Here is a 17,030-nt window from a genome sequence, read left to right on the forward strand (position 1 = left end):
CTCGAGCCAAGAGAAACAGCCAATCAGCATTTGTGTGAGGAAGTGCTTCCTAACCTCATCCTGAACGGCCTGGCTCTGATTTTAAGGTTGTGACCCCTTGTTGTGGACTCCTCCTCCAGAGGAAATCGTTTCTCTCCATCCACCCGATCAACTTCTTTAATCATTTAAACACCTCAATTAGATCACCCTTTAATCTTCTATATTCAATGGAATACAAGCCTAGTCTGTGCAACCTGTCCTCATAATTTTTACAGAATTAATAAATGGTCTCCTAGTAAAGGATCCACTGGGAAAGAGTGGTCATAGCTTGGTTGAATATCAAATTCAGTTGGTGGGTTAGAAAGTTGGATCTCAAACCAGTGTTCTAAGCTTAAATAAAGGAGACTACAAAGGTATGAAGGCAGAGCTGGCTAAAGTGGACTGGGAAAATAGATTTAAAGTGTAACACGGTTGATGAACAGTGGCAGACATTTAAGGAGATATTTCATAGCTCTCAACAAAAATATATTCCAATGAGAGGGAAAGACTTTAACAAATGGGATAACTATCCGTGGCTAACTAAGAAAATAAGGGAGGGTATCAAATTGAAAACAATGTCATACAAAATGGCCAAGATTAGTGGGAGGCTAGAGGATTGGGAAACTTTGAAAAACCAGCAAACAATGACTAAAAAAATAATAAAGGGAAGATAGATTAGGAAAGTAAACTAGCAAGAAATCTAAAAACAGAGTTTCTACAGGTATATAAAAAAGAAGAGTGGCTAAAGTAAATGTTCGTCCCTCTAGATTTATTAGCCCCACCCTTTCTCTTTAGGAGAACGTACTTGCTCTGAACCCTCTATCTCCCCCTTGAATGCATCCCACTGCTCGGACACTGAGTTACCTTCAAGTAGCTGTTTCCAGTCCACTTTGGCTAAATCACATCTCAGCTGAGTAAAATTAGCTTTTCCCCAGTTGAAAACTTTTATTCCTGGTCCATCTTTGTCCTTTTCCATGGCTACCGTAAATCTGACTGAATTATGATCACCAGCACCAAAGATGCTCTCCCATTGATACCCCTTCCACCTGCCTAAGCTTCATTCCTAAAACTAAGTCCAGAACTGCCCCCTCTCTTGCTGGGATTGCTACGTACTGGCTAAAAAAGTTCTCCTGAATACGTTTTAAAAATTCTGCTCCCTCTATACCATTCACACTAATTCTATCCCAGTTAATATTAGGGTAGTTGAAATCTACGACTATTACTGCCCTATTGTTTTTGCACCTGTCAGAAATGTGCCGACATATGTGCTCTTCTGTCTCCCTCTGACTGTTTGGGGGTCTATAGTACATCCCCAGCAGTGTGACTGTCCCTTCTTCAGTTCTCCCATGTAGCCTCATTTGATGATCCTTCTGACACATCATCCCTCCTCACAGCTTTAATTGTTTCTTTAATCAATACTGCAATGCACCCTCCTTTTTTACCCCATCTCTATCTCATCTGAAAACCCTGTAACCAGGAATGTTGAGCTGCCATTCCTGCCCTTCTTTTAGCCATGTCTCAGTAATAGCTACAATATCATACTCCCACGTGTATATCTGTGCCCTCAGCTCATCTGCCTTATTCCCTAGACTCCTTGCATTGAAGAATATACTATGTTTAACACATTTTCTGGAGTTCTTTGAGGTTGTAATGAACAGGGTGGATAAGAGGGAACCAGTGGATGTGATGTGTTTGAATTTCCAGAAGGCATTCGATAAGGTGCCACATAAAAGGTTACCACAAGATAAAAGCTCATGGGGTTGGGGGTAATATATTAGCATGGATAGAGGATTGGCTAACTAACAGAAAACAGAGTCGGGACAAATGGTTCATTCTTGGGTTGGCAATCAGTATCGAGTGGGGTGCTGCAGGGAACAGTGCTGGGATCCCAATTATCTACAACCTATATTGAAGAAGAGACCGAGGGTAACGTAGCCAAGTTTGCTGATGTTACAAAGATGGGAGGTAAAACAGTGTGGACACAAAAAACCTGTAAAAGGACACAGACAGGCTAAGTGAGTGGGCAAAAGTTTGGCAGATGGAGTATAATGTTGGAAAGTGTGAGGTTATGCACTTTGGCAGAAAAAAATAAAAGAGCAAGTTATTATTTAAATGGAGATAAATTGCATAGTGCTGCAGTACAGCGGGACCTGGTGCATGAAACACAAAAGGTTAGTATGCAGGTACAGCAAGTGATCAGGAAGGCCAATGGAATCTTGGCCTTTATTGCAAAGGGGATGGAGTATAAAAGCAGGGAAGTCTTGCTACAGTTATACAGGGTATTGGTGAGGCCACACCTGGAATGTTGCATACAATTTTGGTTTCCATATTTAAGAAAGGATATACTTGCTGTGAAGGCAATTCAGAGAAGGCTCACAATGTTGATTCCAGAGATGAGGGGGTTGACTTTAGAGGAAAGGTTGAGTAGGTTGGGCCTCTACTCATTGGAATTCAGAAGAATGAGAGGTGATCTTACCGAAACGTATAAGTTTATGAGGGGGCTTGTCAAGGTGGATGCAGAGAGGATGTTTCCACTGATAGAGGAGACTAGAATTAGGGGGTATGATCTTAGAATAAGGGGCTGCCAATTTAAAATTGAGATGGAGGAATTTCTTCTCTCTGAAGCAGTGAATTCCACAGATTTATAACCGTCTGAGAGCTGTGGAAGCTGGGTCATTGAATAAATTTAAGACAGAGATAGACAGTTTCTTAACTGATAAGGGAATAAGGGATTATGGGTAGCGGGCAGGGAAGTGGACTTGAGTCAATGATTGGATCAGCCATGATCATGTTAAATGGTGGAGCAGGCTCGAGGAATAGCCTACTCCTGCTCCTATTTCTTATGTTCTTATGTAAGGAGAAATACTCTCAAATTTATGGGGGACTGGGATTTGTCCATAAGAGTAATTGAAGGTATGAGAACTGAAATATTCAAATTAGAAAGGAGAAAATGCGCAAAATGGTGCAGTCGGTAACAGGACATCAATTAGTCTCACCTTATCTTGGAAACGTCAATTATCGACACACTGTGTTGTTTGAAATATCAAAATATTCAACTCCAGCCCAGTTTTCGGGGTTATCAACTTCAGCAGAACAAACTCCAACTGACAGAACAAACACGATTCAGTCAGGATGCGAGTAACACCAGCAATAATAGTAGAATCCAACCCCTGCAGTCAAAATGGATAGAGGATTGGTTAACTAACACAAAACAGATTCAGGAAAAATGGGTCATTTTTCGGTTGGCAAACTGTAACTAGTGGGGTGTCGCAGGGATCAGTTCTGGGGCTTCAACAATTTACAATTTATGTTAATGACTTGGATGAAGGGACCGAGTGTAACGTAGCCAAATTTGCAGATGATACAAAGATAGGTGGGAAAGCAAGTTGTGAGGAGGACGCAAAGAATCTACAAAGGGATATAGATAGGCTCAATGAACGGGCAAAAATCTGGCAGATGGACTATAGTGTTGTAAAATGTCAGGTTATCCCCTTTGGTAGGAAAAATAAAAAAGCAAATTATTATTTAAATGGAGACTATTACAAAATGCCGTAGTGCAGAGGGATCTGGGGGTTCTTGTACATGAAACTCAAACAGTTAGCATGCAGGTACAGCAAGTAATCAGGAAGGCAAATGGAATGCTGGCCTTTATTGCAAGAGGGATGGAGTATAAAAGTAGGGAAGTCCTGCTACAACTGTACAGGGCGTTGGTAAGACCACACCTGGAGTACTGCGCACACTTTAGGTCTGGACTTGTCTCCATTCCCGTGATGAGGGGATTTCCAGATGGGAGTATAATGTGGATAAATGTGAGGTTATCCACTTTGGTGGCAAAAACGTGAAGACAGAATATTATCAGAATGGCGGCAGATTAGGAAAAGGGGAGGTGCAACGAGACCTGGGTGTCATGGTTCATCAGTTTTTGAAAGTTGTCATGACGGTACAGCAGGCGGTGAAGGCGGCAAATGGTATGTTGGCCTTCATAGCTAGGGGATTTGAGTATAGGAGCAGGGAGGTCTTACTGCAGTTGTACAGGGCCTTGGTGAGGCCTCATCTGGAATATTGTGTTCAGTTTTGGTCTCCTAATCTGAGGAAGGATGTTCTTGCTATTGAGGGAGTGCAGGGAAGGTTCACCAGACTGATTCCCGGGATGGCAGGACTGACATATGAGGAGAGACTGGATCAACTGGGCCTTTATACATTGGAGTTTAGAAGGATGAGAGGGGATCTCATAGAAACATGTAAGATTCTGACAGGATGGGACAGGTTAGATGCGTGTAGAATATTCCCGATGTTGGGGAAGTCCAGAATCAGGGGACACAGTCTTAGGATAAGGGGTAGGCCATTTAGGACCGAGATGAGGAGAAACCTCTTCACTCAGAGTTGTGAACCTGTGGAATTCTCTGCCGCAGAGAATTGTTCATGCCAGTTCATTGGATATATTCAAGAGGGAGTTAGATATGGCCCTTACGTCTAAGGGGATCAAGGGGTATGGAGAGAAAGCAGGAAAGGGGTACTGAGGCAATGATCAGCCATGATCTTATTGAATGGTGGTGCAGGCTCGAAGGGCCGAATGGCCTAATCCTGCACCTATTTTTGATGTTTCTATGAGTGGAACCAGGGAGTAAACCTGAAGGTGCTGACTGTGGCTGGGTTCAATTTTACACACTCTGGTTTCCCTCCTTCTCCTCCCCTGATGGTGCAGACTCTGGCTGGGTCCAGTTCTGCACTCACTGCTTCCCCTCCCTCTCAAATGAGCTTACTCTGGCTGGGTTAAGTTCTACACTCACTGGTTCCCCTCCCTCTCCTACCCTGAAGGGGCTGGGTCCAGTTCTGCACTCACCGGTTCCCCTCCCCTGAAGATGCTGACTCTGACTGGGTTCAACTCTACACTCACTGGTTCCCCTCCCTCTACTCCTGTGATGGTGCTGACTCTGTCTGGGTTCAGTTCTACACTCACTGGTTACCCCTCCCTGTCCAAAAGGAGCTGACTCTGGCTGGGTTCAGTTCCGCACACGCTTGTTCCCCTCTCCTCCCCTGAAGGGGCTCACTCGGGGTGGGTTCAGATATAGACTCATTCGTTCCCCTCCCTCTGCTCCCCTGAAGGAGCTGACTATTGTTGTGTTCAATTCTACACTCACTGGTTCCCCTCCCTCTCCTCCCCTGAAGGTGCTGACTCTGGCTGAGTTCAGTTCTGCGCTCACTGGTTGCCCTCGCATGAAGGTGCTGAGTGTGGCCGCGTTCAGTTTTACACTCACTGGTTCCCCTCCCTCCCCTCCCCTGAAGGTGCTGACTCTGGCTGGGTTCAGTTCGCACTCGCTTGTTCCCCTCTCCTCCCCTGTAGGTGCTGACTTGGGGTGGGTTCAGATATAGTGTCATTGGTTCCTCTCTCTCTCCTCCTCTGAAAGTTCCCCTCCCTCTCCTCCCCTGAAGGGGAGCCATTGGTTCCCCTCCCTCTCCTCCTCCTCCTCCTCCTCCTCCTCCTCCTGTGCTATGTGGGAAATCAGGAACACTTCTATGTTTGCAGGAAGTGTATCCAGCTGCAGCTCCTGACAGACTGCATTGCAGCACTGGAGCTGCACATGGATTCACTCTGGAGCATCCGCGATGCTGAGGATGTCGTGAATAGCACGTTTAGTGAGTTGGTCACACTGTAGATAAAGTTTACACAGGCAGATAGGGAATGGGTGACCATCAGGCAGAGCAGTGGAAGGAAGGTAGTGCAGGGGTCCTCTCCCTCCAAAACAGATACGCCACTTTGGGTACTGTTGGAGGAGATGACTCATCAGGGGAAGACAGTAACAGCCAAGTCCATGGCACCAGGGGTGGCTCTGCTGCGCAGGAGGGCAGGAAAAAGAGTGGGAGAGCGATAGTTGTAGGGGATTCTATTGTAAGGGGAATAAATAGGCATTTCTGCGGTCGCAACCGAGACTCCAGGATGGTATGGTATGTTGCCTCACTGGTGCAAGGGTCAAGGATGACTTGGAGCGGCTGCAGTGCATTCTGGAGGGGGGTGGGGGGGGGGGTGTGAACAGCCAGTTGCCGTGGTGTGAAAGGGCAGATTACAAATTGTAATTACAATTCATAATAATAATTAGGATGTTTTAAAATGGAGTTAACAGGTTTTTTAAGATGGATCCCACAGCCTGTTTTTCAGACTGTGGGAAGCATGTGTGGGATGCCTTCCACAGAGGAGCAGATGTTCCAATTCATAGACCAAAGGCCTTCGGAGCCAGGCACAGACACAGATAACAGAATTTGAATTGTTTAAAAAGAATCATAACAACATGTATCTGGAATTACCAATTAAGGCATATAGAAGGCAGACTGGAGGAAGCACCCGACCAATCAATCATGTGTTAATCAATCAGCACGTATTAATTGTAACTTGCGTAATTACGTAATGCTATAATCTGAAACTGTATAAAATAAGATGTCTGTGGCAGTTTCTTTGAGCATTCCTTCAAGGATAACTCTCCTGCCGGCTTGTATCTTTTATTAATAAAAACTGCATTTACTTTAAGGCTAACGGACTCCGAGTGGTGGTTTGAAGTTAACCCTAACAACTTGGCGTAGTCGGGCAGGATCTACTGCAGGGGAAGATTCAACTCAAACAGCCAAACCGAGTGAGTAGAGAATTACCTTGAGAAATTCTCCTCCCAAAGTCCCAGCCAGAGATCCAACAAATCTGAAGCAGAGTCCGTGCAGCCGGTAAATCCAGCTGAGGGGTGTGTCAGAACACTGTAAGTAGATACGTGTGTCAGGAGAATAAGTACGTATACGGGATATCGGGGAAAAAGCCTCGGTGGAAAAAGCTCCGCATAAGTAAAGGCGGAAAAACGGGAACTGGGAAAAAAGCCCCGGTGTAAGAAATGGCAAAGGAAACTGCCAAGGCCCTTGGAGGGGTGAGGTATAAACTACTAGAAGAGTTTCTGAGAGATAAATTTGAAAAGGTTAAGAAGATGGTTGAGGCAGGATATTATGAAGGGATAAAAATCATTTTAGCAGCCGTACAGACGAATAGAAAGATACCCGAAGGTGAGATGGACAGAGAAAGTGACAAAAGGCAAGAGGATGCAAGTATAAAAATAGATATAGATGACAAAAGGGAATGGACAAAGGAATTTGGCCCAAATTTGTATCCCCCATTAACAGGGTTAGGATTAGGACCCGAGGAAACTAAAGAATTGATTGGGGGCCGGACGGCTCGCTTAGTAGATATTTTTCGGACGACCATAAAAATCTTATAGTGACTATCTTAAGTGAAGTATGGATCCTAAAATAGAGCCAGCCAAACAATAAGCTTTGTTGAATGAAGAGAGACTTTTGTGAATGTCTGTCTTTGAATGAAAGTGCTTGTGTGATTTTTGACTGCGGAATATTTGAGGTGGGAATTAATGAATTTTTCATGTGTCTGAAAGCCTGTTTGGGAAAATGGTGGCTCCACCCACTTTTTCAGACAGAGTGAAAGTTTTCTTTTAAATTCTTTGCAGTGTTGCTCTGTATGTGGGAAGTTTGAAGAAAGTGTGTACCTAGAATTGAATTACATTTTAAGGTGCGGATTTATTCGGATGATAAGTTGCGGAGATAGGAAATACACAAAGGATCGGTTTGTTGAGCAAAAGATAAAAAATGTGTGGTCCCGTTGGTTTTTTAAAAAATTTCGACACGCTCATTTGTCAAAAGAAAACATGTAATCATTGATTACATTGGGTTGAAAGACAATAAATTTAGTTTAGGAATGAGATAAAGAACAGAGAAGGGAAGTTGTAATGCCTTTTTTTTTAAAGCCTGCGTGGGCTGCAGGCTGGGGAAGTCACCCCCCCCCCCCCATTTTCCTTTGTGTAAAACCTTGACGCGAAAGCTTCTAGCTCAGTAAAAAAAATTTTGAAATAAAAGATCGGCAGTACAATATTTGAATTGGGATTTTGAGATATTTCAGGTGATTTTCCTTGATAAACATTTTGGTTGTATTGGAAAATCTTGGGTTTGGAAGCCTTTTAATAAAAGTACACATACTGCGTCAGAAGCTGAAGCTTAAAAAGATGTAATTTATGAGATACTGTATCACAAAATTGAAGTTACAGAGCAAAAGATTAGAGTTTTTGATCAGCCTCTAAAACAGAAGTTAAGCACATAATTATAAAACAAGTACTTTACATTCTGTGATCTGAGAATCACTATAAACATAAATGAGAAGTCCGATGTTAAAAAAAAAACAGTATTACCATATTTGACATTTTGTAATCCAACAATAAGTACAAATACTACAAAAGGGGAACAGTAATTAGGATGGGAACAGTGAAGAGTTAATTTTGTTGTGAAGGTTTCAAGTACCACTGATTAAGAAAAGGCACAAAAAAATGAGATACATTTAAAATAAAAAGTTAAATCTGATCTTTTGTTAAAAAAAAAGGAAATAAAACTAAAAGGTTTCGAACAATCTAGAAATACCTTCAGGGATCAGGTCAAACTCCTGGGCAAGTGGGGAGCTATCTGCGAAAATGTAAAAGGGATTTTGGAAAAATTAAAATGTTAAAACTACAGGTTTTAGCAGTTTAGAACAAAGGACAACATAAGTTGAACTTGTGACTTCAGATACGGTGGTTGAAGAACCACAGAAAGTGAGATGTAATGGGCCTTGAAACTGGAACATTTGAGATAACGGAAAGCAGCTTTCAAAGCCTACGTGCTAGACTCTATTCTAGTTATGGAAAAGACATTTGAGATAACGGAAAGCAGGATTTAAAGTAAATCCCAAAAAAGCACAAATTGGACAAGCTGTCATACCTGGGACACAAAATATCCCAAGGAACTAGGACCATGTCCAATGACAGGAAGGAGGCCATTAGGATTATTCCCCGACCAAAAACAGTCCGAGGGGTGTGTAAGGTACTGGGGTTCTTTAACTATTGTAGGAATTTTGTATCTAACTGCGACAATTGCAGAAGCATTACAGCGGCTAGTGAAAGGGGGAAGACCATGCTTAGAAACTATAGAGTGGGGCCCCGAACAAGAAGCAGCATACGGTAATCTGAAGGAAGCCTTAATGTCAGCTCTAGGGCTGGGACTCCCGAACATGGATCTCCCGTTCCATGTACATTGTGAGAACCAGGGAGACTTCTATGGAGCTGTGGTGACACACATACATGGGGATAGAATGAGACCCGTAGCTTACTACTGGACACAGCAATCACCAGCGGCTCCCGGTCTGTCCAGATGTGTGGCCGCACTGGATTGTGTCACTTGGGCAGTCAAAATTAGTGAGCATGTCATAATGACAGGAGAAATAATACTGCACACAAAACACACACTGGTGGAAATGCTAAATGGGAGGCAGTCCTATTACCACATGATTGACTCGGATCAAGGGACTCATTTCACGGGTCAAGTGATGAAAGAAACTTGTAGAATATTCGGCATTAAGCAGAAGATTCACATCCCATATCACCCCTAGAGTTCAGGGATGGTAGAGAGAATGAATCGAACCCTTACAACCGGCTCGAGTGAGGCAATGAGGTTACCAGAAGGAATAGTGACAGGAGGAACGTACTATGAGACAGAATCAGAAAGTGTGTGAGGGAATTGAGTGAGCAGTTGAAAGATATGCGACAGGAGGTGTGGGAAAGGCAGAAGGAGGGAGATGAAGATGGTGTGATAATCGCCTCGGCTATAATCCCAGAGGTGGGGGCGAAGGCAATGGTTAAGGAGGTGACAGAGAAACCAGGGTTCGCACCTCGGTGGAGTGGACCATAGAAGGTATTAATTAGTGGAGATACATGTGCTTGCGTGAGTATGAAAGGTAGGGGCTGGTGGAAGCACTGGTCCCAGCTGAAAGGATATAAGGGTACGACAGAGGGAAGTTTTAGAGGATTAGGATGGATATTTGCAATATTAGGGGTACTGGCTATAATAATATTGCTCTAGAAAGGGGCACATGCCCGGAGAAACGGTGCAAACAATCGGAGAAAAAATGGTGCAAACAATGCGGTTGAAATAGAAATGGTAAGACTCTAACTAAAAACCTGGAATATCCAGGGTGTGTTTTATCAACAGAATATAAACGTGATCACCACCGCTCTTCCTATTCTACAAGGACAAGCTACAAGGTTGCCCCTGGGGGCCCAGAAGCATATACCCACACCGGAGGGTACAACAACTACATAAAGCAGCCCCTAGGAGGTGGCATCTGAATGTCAGGAGCGTTTATCTTGAAGCCACAAGATAAGTGGGTAACAAAATGTTACCTGAATATTGTAAACCAGGGGAATTAACCTTGGGAAAGTGCATGGAAGTTAAACCTGGAACAGAAGTAATGTTGTTATTTGACAATGTGCAGTATGAAATGTTAAATAAATTTATCAGCCCTATACCTGCCAGAAAAGTTTAGCCCCAAGACTAAAGCGTTGCACACACGATTACTAGACACAATCCTGAGAAAAGCTAGTGACACATGAGGAGCAAGGGAGTAACACAAGAAGCTGAGACACAAAGGAGGAAGACAGAGGAGATCTATAGAGAATGACGTATTAACTGTACATGCCCCCCTCTAATAGATGCACTAGATATACAGGCGATCCCATCAGGAGTAGATAGTTTGAGGGGAATGATGGAGGTACTAATGAGGAAATCGGCCAGGATAGGGATAGAATCTTCAGAGTTAGGATCTGAAACATCCAAAATACTGCTAGAGGGATATCCGTATTGGAAGGCCATGCACGAACAATTAATGAGCTAAATAAGCAGGAATAAGAGGACAATGGCGAGGACAAGAAAAGAGACACATGTCATGCCTATGGGAGATGTATGATCGGTCAGGTGAGACACAATATGGATCAGATACAAACCGGGCAAGTTCCAGATTGAATAAATAGCACCCAGTTGAAAGAAATGGCACAGCACACTGGGCCATTAGACGCCTGCACCCTGAAAGGAATGACTCATCATCATAGGCGTTCCCTGGAACCAGGATGACTTGCTTCCACATGAGTTCACAGATGTTTCAATGAAGGACCCGATGTTCCAGTCCTGAACTCCAATTGAAGGGTGGAAGATGCCTGTGCCTGGATTTGTTTAATGTGTGGTGACCGTTGCATATCAGCCACCACTCGGGGCTTGACAGAGCTTGGCCTTTATCCAGTGACAAGGGTTGAACCAGGATGACTGGAGACCTGCTCTAGGGTGTATGCGGTTACAGGAGGATGCGAGGGGAAACAGACATAATACGAGGGGAAGAGTACATCCGTGATGGACCAGTATGAGATCAAAAAGAATGGAAATATAAGGGGAATATCTTTATCCGGGTGCCGGAGAGAAGGAAGCCTAACTATATGCCCTCACCCAGTGGGAGACGGGAGCAAGGATAGCTGCGGGTTTGACAATACTACGGAAGGATGTGTCACTGGAATAAGCCCTGCCCGAACCGAACCCACACATTACACCTATCAAGGGCGAGGAGAATATTGTGTGGTAACTAGCCTGGGAACTTACAATTACGGAGGTTTGACTTGTAACATTACAATGCCTAACTTTTGCTTTACTCCCAGAATGACGGTGGCAGTGGGAAGAGCACGCATGACGTATATACACGCCAGGAAGACAATGACATTAAACATAAGCGATGAGATGAAGCAAGATATTGATGATTACATGGAAGAGCAAGCACCACCAATTCCCCTGTTACTTGAAGATTCACTGAGCTCAAAGGACCATTAAGAAATAACATTAAAATATATTATGAGCTAAAGAATAAAAGCAAAAGAACTGGACAGTGAAATAAAGGATAACCTGAAAAACCTGCCTTGGTACTTGAGATTATACATCCGTGGATAAGGATCCTTTCACATACACTAGTGGTAGTACAGATAGGAATAGCCTCGAGTTGGTTGGTGATGTCATGTAACAAGTGTGAGGCATACCCGAGTAAAGTTACAAGATAGGGATTAGAATTATATCCCATGTGTTAGTCCTAGTGCAGCAATAGTGGTGCTGATACTCCGGGGAGAATGTGCAGGCAAATACAAGAGACGCAGAGCGAAGACGTTGGCCAAGGCCTGTAACCAAGAACGCAGAAAGCCTTTGTTATCAAACACAAAGACAGAACAAATACCTGATAATGAGTCGGGAGTGTCCCAATCCTATCGCCTGATTAACGAAACCGAGGCGGGAGACACACGAATCAAGACAGGATAAGGCAGGGAAAGGAAAATTGTTGTTCATGGCGAGACATTTTTAAGGGCTGGTCACCTAAAGCCTACGCAGTCCTCAAATTGATGTGGCATACAATTGTGGTAATAATGTAGTGGTAGGGATATATATCGTGATACAACTATATCTGCTGTGTAAGATCTGAGGGATATACAACCGTGTGGTTCTAGCCGAACAGCAAACAGCCTTGTTAACTATATAATGTAGGCATGATAGGGAGGCGAATGACTTTGTAACACATTAGGGAAACAACTAAGCCTCCCGAGCTTATGCTCTGTATGGACAAAAACAAATATAAGTGACGTGCCAATATCCCAGGGAAATGGTCAGGGGTAGTATGTAAACACTCTGCAAAAGATGGAACTATGAGCGATCCCAAGGATATGGACTTGATATCACCATTTCCAGCAGATAGCTCAGAATATATATGTGCTAAGCTGATTATTTAGAAATAATCAGGGACCAACAGGAGGGACTGAAAGGGCAGATTACAAATTGTAATTACAATTCATAATAATAATTGGGATGTTTTAAAATGGGGTGAACAGGTTTTTTTAAATGGATCCCACAGCCTGATTTTCAGACTGTGGGAAGCATGTGTGGGATGCCTTCCACAGAGGAGCAGATGTTCCAATTCATAGACCAAAGGCCTTAGGAGCCAGGCACAGACACAGATAACAGAATTTGAATTGTATAAAAAGAATCATAACAACATGTATCTGGAATTACCAATTAAGGCATATAGAAGGCAGATTGGAGGAAGCACCCGACCAATCAATCATGTGTTAATCAATCAGCACGTATTAATTGTAACTTGCGTAATTACGTAATGCTATAATCTGAAAGTGGATAAAATAAGATGTCTGTGGCAGTTTCTTTGAGCATTCCTTCAAGGATAACTCTCCTGCCGGTTTGTATCTTTTATTAATAAAAACTGCATTTACTTTAAGGCTAATGGACTCCGAGTGGTGGTTTGAAGTTAACCCTAACATGGTGCATATAGGTACCAACGACATACGTAAAAAACGGGATGAGATCCGACAAGCTGAATTTAAGGAGCTAGGAGTTAAATTAAAAAGTCGGACCTTAAAGATAGTAATCTCAGGATTGCTACCAGTGCCACGTGCTAATCAGAGTAGAAATAACAGGATAATTAAGATGAATACGTATATTGAGGAATGGTGCAAGAGGGAAGGATTCAAATTCCTGGGATATTGGAACCGGTTCTGGGGGAGGTGGGACCAGTACAAAACGGATGGTCTGCACCTGGGCAGAGCCGGAACTGATGTCCGAGGGGGAGTGTTTGCTAGTGCTTTTGGGGAGGGGTTAAACTAATATGGCAGGGGGATGGGAATCTATGCAGGGAGACAGAGGGAAGTAAAATGGGGGCAGAAGCAAAAGATAGAAAGGAGAAAAGTAAAAGTGGAGGGCAGAGAAATCCAAGGCAAAAATCAAAAAGGCCCACGTTACAGCATAATTCTAAAAGGGACAAAGAGTGTTAAAAAAACAAGCCTGAAGACTCGGTGTCTCAATGCAAGGAGTATTCATAATAAGGTGGATGAATTAACCGCGCAGGCAATTTTTAACGAACATGATATAATTGGGATTACGGAGACATGGCTCCAGGAAGACCAAGGCTGGGAACTCAACAACCAGGGGTATTCAACATTCAGGAAGGATAGACAGAAAGGAAAAGGAGGTGGGGCAGCATTTCTGGTTAAAGAGGAAATTAACGCAACAGTAAGGAAGGACATTAGCTTGGATGATGTGGAATCTGTATGGGTAGAGCTGCGGAATACCAAACGGCAGAAAACGTTAGTGGGAATTGTAAACAGACCACCAAACAGTAGTAGTGAGGCTGGGGATGGCATCAAACAGGAAATTAGGGATGCATGCAATAAAGGTACAGCAGTTATCATGGGCGACTTTAATCTACAGATAGATTGGGCTAACCAAACTGATTTCAATACGGTAGAGAAGGATTTCCTGGAGTGTATTAGAAATGGTTTTCTCGACCAATATGTCGAGGAACCAACTAGACAACTGGCCATCCTAGACTGGGTGTTGTGTAATGAGAGAGGACTAATTGGCAATCTTATTGTGTGAGGTCCCCTGGGGAAGAGTGACCATAATATGGTCGAATTCTTTATTAAAATGGAGAGTGAAACAGTTAATTCAGAGACTAGGGTCCTGAACTTAAGGAAAGATAACTTCCGATGGTATGACACGTGAATTGGCTAGGATAGACTGGAAAATGATACTTCAAGGATTGACAGTGGATAGGCAATGGCAGACATTTATAGATCACATGGATGAACTTCAACAATTGTACATCCCTGTCTGGAGTAAAAATACAACGGGGAATGTGGCTCAACCGTGGCTAACAACGGAAATTAGAGGAAACGTTCAATCCAAGGAAGAGGCATATAAATCAGCCAGAAAAAACAGCAAACCTGAGGATTGGGAGAAATTTAGAATTCAGCAGAGGAGGACAAAGGGTTTAATTAGGAGGGGGAAAATAGAGTATGAGAGGAAGCTTGCAGGGAACATAAAAACTGACTGCAAAAGCTTCTATAGATATGTGAAGAGAAAAAGGTTAGTGAAGACAAATGTAGGTCCCTTGCAGTCAGAATCAGGTGAATTTATAACGGGGAACAAGGAAATGGCAGACCAATTGAACAAATACTTTGATTCTGTCTTCACTAAAGAAGACACAAATAACCTTCAAGAAATATTAGGGCTCCGAGGGTCCAGCGAGAAGGGGGAACTGAAGGGAATCCTTATTAGTCAGGAAATAGTGTTAGGGAAATTGACGAGATTGAAGGCCGATATATCCCCAGGGCCTGATAGGTTGCATCCCAGAGTACTTAAGGAAGTGGCCCAAGAAATAGTGGATGTATTGGTGATCATTTTCCAACATTGTATTGACTCTGCATCAGTTCCTATGGACTGGAGGGTAGCTAATGTAACACCACTTTTTTAAAAAGTAGGGAGAGAGAAAACAGGGAATTATAGACTGGTTAGCCTGACATCAGTGGTAGAGAAAATGTTGGAATCAGTAATTAAATATGAAATAGCAGAGCATTTGGAAAGCAGTGACAGGATTGGTCCAAGTCAGCATGGATTTCTGAAAGGGAAATCATGCTTGACAAATCTTCTAGAATTTTTTGAGGATGTAACGAGCAGAGTGGACAAAGGAGAAACATAGAAAATAGGTGCAGGAGTAGGCCATTTGGCCCTTCGAGCCTGCCCCGCCATTCAATGAGTTCATGGCTAAACATGCAACTTCAGTACCCCATTCCTGCTTTCTCGCCATACCCCTTGATCCCCCTAGTAGTAAGGACTCCATCGAACTCCTTTTTGAATATATTTAGTGAATTGGCCTCAATAACTTTCTGTGGTAGTGAATTCCACAGGTTCACCAGTCTCTGGGTGAAGAAGTTTCTCCTCATCTTGGTCCTAAATGGCATGCCCCTTATCCTTAGACTGTGACCCCTGGTTCTGGACTTCCCCAACATTGGGAACATTCTTCCTGCATCTAACCTGTCTAACCCCGTCAGAATTTTAAACGTTTCTATGAGATCCCCTCTCATTCTTCTGAACTCCAGTGAATACAAGCCCAGTTGATCCAGTCTTTCTTGATATGTCAGTCTCGCCATCCCGGGAATCAGTCTGGTGAACCTTCGCTGCACTCGCTCAATAGCAAGAATTCCTTCCTCAAGTTAGAAGACCAAAACTGTACACAATACTCCAGGTGTGGCCTCACCAAGGCCCTGTACAATTGTAGCAATACCTCCCTGCCCCTGTACTCAAATCCCCTCGCTATGAAGGCCAACATGTCATTTGCTTTCTTAACCGCCTGCTGTACCTGCATGTCAACCTTCAATGACTGATGTACCATGACACCCAGGTCTCGTTGCACCTCCCCTTTTCCTAATCTGTCACCATTCAGATAATAGTCTGTCTCTCTGTTTTTACCACCAAAGTGGATAACATTTATCCACATTATACTTCATCTGCCATGCATTTGCCCACTCACCTGACCTATCCAAGTCACTCTGCAGCCTCATAGCATCCTCCTTGCAGCTCACACTGCAACCCAACTTAGTGTCATCCGCAAATTTGGAGATACTACATTTAATCCCCTCGTCTAAATCATTAATGTATAATGTAAACAGCTGGGGCCCCAGCACAGAACCTTGCGGTACCCCACTAGTCACTGCCTGCCATTCTGAAAAGTATCCATTTACTCCTACTCTTTGCTTCCTGTCTGCCAACCAGTTCTCAATCCACGTCAGCACACTACCCCCAATCCCATGTGCTTTAACTTTGCACATTAATCTCTTGTGTGGGACCTTTTCGAAAGCCTTCTCAAAGTCCAAATACACCACATCAACTGGTTCTCCCTTGTCCACTCGACTAGAAACACCTTCAGAATATTCCAGAAGATTTGACAAGCATGATTTCCCTTTCACAAATCCATGCTGACTTGGACCTATCATGTCACCTCTTTCCAAATGCGCTGCTATGACATCCTTAATAATTGATTCCATCATTTTACCCACTACCGATGTCAGGCTGACCGGTCTATAATTCCCTGTTTTCTCTCTCCCTCCTTTTTTACAAAGTGGGGTTACATCGGCTACCCTCCACTCCATAGGAACTGATCCAGAATCTATGGAATGTTGGAAAATGACTGTCAATGCATCCGCTATTTCCAAGGCCACCTCCTTAAGTACTCTGGGATGCAGTGGATGTGGTGTATTTGGACTTTCAAAAGGCTTTTGACAAGGTCCCACACAAGA

At 43.4% G+C, this 17,030-nt stretch overlaps 1 protein-coding gene across 7 annotated transcripts in view; it reads right to left on the reverse strand.

Moving 5' to 3' along the window:
• Positions 1–17,030, reverse strand: part of LOC139247115 (zinc finger protein 432-like) — a 92,235-nt gene that overhangs the window by 39,181 nt on the left and 36,024 nt on the right. For 2 of the 7 annotated variants that reach the window (XM_070871527.1, XM_070871526.1), the window contains one exon: positions 3,015–3,188. The exons of 4 other annotated variants lie outside the window; for them this stretch is intronic. The gene's annotated coding sequence lies outside the window, so the exon portion shown is untranslated. Of the gene's footprint in view, positions 1–3,014; positions 3,189–6,660; positions 6,747–17,030 lie in introns of those variants that run through there. One more of the 7 variants, XM_070871528.1, reaches the window with a different exon arrangement.

Source organism: Pristiophorus japonicus, unplaced genomic scaffold (genome assembly GCF_044704955.1).
Source record: "Pristiophorus japonicus isolate sPriJap1 unplaced genomic scaffold, sPriJap1.hap1 HAP1_SCAFFOLD_258, whole genome shotgun sequence".
Lineage (NCBI taxonomy): Eukaryota > Metazoa > Chordata > Chondrichthyes > Pristiophoridae > Pristiophorus > Pristiophorus japonicus.